Source organism: Notamacropus eugenii, chromosome 1 (assembly GCF_028372415.1).
Source record: "Notamacropus eugenii isolate mMacEug1 chromosome 1, mMacEug1.pri_v2, whole genome shotgun sequence".
NCBI lineage: Eukaryota > Metazoa > Chordata > Mammalia > Diprotodontia > Macropodidae > Notamacropus > Notamacropus eugenii.
Genome location: NC_092872.1, coordinates 729,569,166 through 729,573,217, shown reverse-complemented (window position 1 = coordinate 729,573,217; position 4,052 = coordinate 729,569,166). Strand labels below are relative to the sequence as shown.

The following is a 4,052-nucleotide window of genomic DNA, read 5'->3' as shown; positions in this document are numbered from 1 at the left end:
GTTTTGATTGAAGACCTAAAGGAGATCAAGTTTATTTTAGTTACATTACATTACATTATACATGGCTCTTAGTAAAGTAGACAGCAGGCAGTCATGTATTTCTGCCAGTGCTGAAATCTTACTACATCAACTAAGAAATCAAGGTTAACTTTCCTTACATTAAAATTGTAATAAAATACATGTTTTACATACAATAGTTTCTTTGGTTGGTAGGTTTAATCATTTAGCAGAATTACTGGATTCATTATGGCAAAAAAGTAGTAAAGTATTTGGTATAAACTTTGAGTATATCACTGATCTCACAAACTATTTGTACGTGAAATTGGGGCGTGGGGGGGGTCGTCCTAGCAAGAATTTCAGACTGTCGCTTTACACTTACCAGTTACCTTGCTATTGCCACTGACACAAAAATTAGTATCAGAACCAAAGGGGGATGGATTTGTTTCTTCAAAATTCAAATAGTTTAATCTTTTCATGATCCTATTTCTGATATACTTAATAAAACTGATAGGAGATGTGGGTAAATGAAGTGAAATTTAAAGAGTTGTTATTTAACTGAACTTCAGAGTCCATCATATTTTGTATAAAACCTCATTTTAGAACCATGACAATTCTAATGAAATAATATTGTTTAATACTTTGTGACTATTACCATCCCATAACAAACTCAAACTTGGTCTTTCACATTATAAAAAAAAAAAAATGGACAAAAGAAAAGATCAAAAGAAAAGGACAAGCCAACTATTGCTGACAGGAAAAACTCACTCAATAAGTTGCAGTTCTTTGGCCTATCCCTACTTAATGTCTGTGTCACCATCCCTGTGATGCCATTAAAATCTGTGTTCATTTGATATTCTTACTAATTGATTATTTTCTGGAGTAGACTGCTTTTGATCCATTCTGCTATGTGTACCAATGACTTTCATTCTATTTCCACTAGATAATGTTGAATTTTCAAAGCAGTATTTTCCTATTAAAAACAAACTTGTTCCCATTCTGGATCCAGGCATGAGCATTTAGGTATGTTGTAGGTGTTGTGGTAGAACTAGCATTATCAAAATACAATCAAGTAATTGCTTGGGGGGTATTTAAAAAAAGATACTTGAAGTATTAAAGTACTAATTCATTCTAGAGAGAGGTATAATAAATAAAGTTGCTGAGAACTCTCTCAGATGGGTTCTAAATTCAGAAGACATTCTACTAGAAAAACTGCTGTGATAAGGGAATCAGTGATAAAAGTTCTTCCTTGACAAAAAGAAATGCCTTTTTATATGACAGTCTGTACAGGAAAACTAGCCCTTTTTGAGGATAAGGCTGAGCAGGTAGAGATTTCTCTCTGCAGTTCCTCCACTTTCTGAAGCTCTGCTCATTTAGCAACAAGTTCTTTATATCAATTGTGGATGGGCTCCTGTGTATTCATCAGTGGGTTCCTTCTACTGTAATATCCACCCAAAGCTCTAGGTGACACATGCTAGTTATTGGCTAAAGGACATGATTGGAGCAGCTCACAAATAGGGGATTAGTCAAGTCTTCACACTGGATATTTATATAGGACCACAGTGATACAGTTCCTTTGGGGAGATTCTCTTTTCCTCTTTGCTACTTACTGCTACATAGGAATGCCCCAAATAAACAGCTGTATAGGTGGTCCAAGGTGGTAATCAGAAAATATTGACTGAATTAAAATGCTGTGGGAAATTGTCTTGTCATCTGCCAGACATACTCAATAAACTGAAGAGCAACAAATGATCTGTCTACATCTTCATGGTTCTTATCTCCATGGCCAACTCTTAGTTGAAATTGTTGTCCAAACTCAACCGATATTTTCCCACAAGAATTTCAAATGCTCTGATCATTTGATAATAACTGTCCAGCATAAGCACAGTCAAGGAGGTGAATTGAGAAGTTCGATCCCATCTATCACTGCAGTGCACCACCACAGAGGTTTTCCTGACTCTACCTTGTCAGCAATCCTAAGAGCCCAAGCAAGTATGAGCTTAATCTGTTCTAACCAATGAGTAGATTCCAAGATAGATAACCAATGCATTTCCTCAATGTTCAGGTATACAATGTCTTTTAACTTTCATAATGATTCCCTCATAATGTGAATATTGTGTATATCCAGAAAAAATTAATTCTGCATTCTGATAAGCATCCTCAATATTATGATCACCCCCCTTAGCCTTATTAGTAATAGCATTAACACTTGGTCATGCATCAAAAATGAAGATTTTATGGGACTGAGCATTAAAAATAATAACTTGAAGATTTTTTTTTTATCCTCTTTGCTTCTCTTTCCACTCACTCCAACCATGGGCTGGTTACATTGTGTGACTGTTGCTTAATTTTCAGGATGAATTCTGAAAGATGCCACTCTTTTCAGTTCCAAGTTCCTCATACAGCACCAGTGAATGAGCATATATAAATAACATCATTGGCAACATCTTTAATATTTCCTCCTTGAAGCAAAGGTGGTTCTTCCATTTCTGCCAATTTGTTGGTCTCGTTCAGGACCCTAAAGTCAGGAGAAAAGTTCTCTGCAGACATTGAAGTAGAATTTGATGATGTGACAGAGGTAGATTTTAAATATACTGAGTGGTCAAAATGAGAGGTGGAGGTACTGGACAGCGAGTCCACATGGGGTGGCTGCAGTTCCTGGGGATGAGAGCCCAGGCTCTTGCAGCTGAACCTCTTCTCCATGGCAGAGCCAGGTAGAGGGCTAGACTGGGCATCAAAAGCAGCAGCAGACAGGAGGAGCCACAGTCAGCCCTAGCCTCCAGTCTGCAGACAGGAAGTGGCCATGTTTGCCCACAAGTCACCAGCCAATTTACTACATGATTTTTAGTTCCCTCATTTATGAAATTGGAACCATAATGCCTGCATCATCCATCACTTGAGTTTCCATTTGCAAGTCATGTGTTTTGAACTAGATGATTCAGAGTGAGTCTATTCTCACAAAAGCAACAATAGGAATTATTCTCTGATGTCTCCTTTATAAAACTAGATTCATTTTGCTCATCTTGAGAATCTTTTCATCATTTTCTTGTATATAGCATTAGGATTTTAAAGCATCAAATTTAGTTTTATATCTAAAAAATGTAGAGGACGGAGCCAAGATGGTGGAGTAGAAAGACAGACCTGCTCTAGCTCTCTCCCCATAGCCCATAAAATATCTGTAAAAAATGACTCTAAACAAATTCTAGAGAAGCAGAAGCCTCAAAACGACAAAGATATTTCTAGCCCAAGGTAGCCTGGAAAGCCAACAGGAAAGGTCTACCTTACTGAACTCAGAGTAGAAGGTAGCACAGCCCTGGCTATGCAGCATGACAGTGACAGGACTGCAGCAGGTTTCAGGGTGTGGAATCACAGGCAGCAGCTGAGGTTCCCAGATTCCTCAACCATAAATGCCAAAGATAATTTCAAAGATCAGTAGGAAAGCTCTTTCCCCTGAGTGAGAAGGGAGCAGGGTGAGGCCCTAGTGCTGGGCTTAGGGCAGGAGTAACCACTCTTGCAGCAGCAGCCACTCTTGCAGCAGCCTCCATTTTTGGAGGCCTCAACCTAAAGATCCTGGGGAAATCAAGCAGTTGATCTGGGTCTCAGTCCTGAGTGGTGGCCCTGGGGTGAGAAAGAGCCCTAGCATGGTGGAGCTGGTAGAGGCTTTGGAGAGGATCCTGAGCAGAAAAGCTTGTGGTTGCTTCCAGACCAGAGTGTAGACCAGGAGAGGAGTAAACTCATCTCCTTTGATTATGCCACCTTGGAGGAACTAAGAACTAAGAGGTCCCTAAAGTATACCCTCCACTGGACAAAGGACTCAAAAGTCAAGTAACAGGCTGGGAAAACACTGAAATAAGGGAAAAAATAAGGTTATACAAAGTTACTATCTTGGTGAACAGGTATTTTCTTCCATCCTTTTGGATGAGGAAGAACAATGCATACCAACAGAAGAAGACATCAAAGTCAAGACTTCTGTATCCAAAACCTCCAAAACAAATATGCAATGGTCTCAGGCCATGGAACAGCTCAAAAAGGATTTTGAAAGTCAAGTTAAGAGA

At 38.9% G+C, this 4,052-nt stretch overlaps 1 pseudogene; it reads right to left on the bottom strand.

The window, feature by feature from the left end:
- Positions 1-1,267: 1,267 nt before the first annotated feature.
- On the bottom strand, positions 1,268-2,398 carry LOC140520388 (phosphatidylinositol-3,5-bisphosphate 3-phosphatase MTMR2 pseudogene; annotated as a pseudogene).
- Between the last annotated feature and the right edge of the window lie 1,654 nt (positions 2,399-4,052).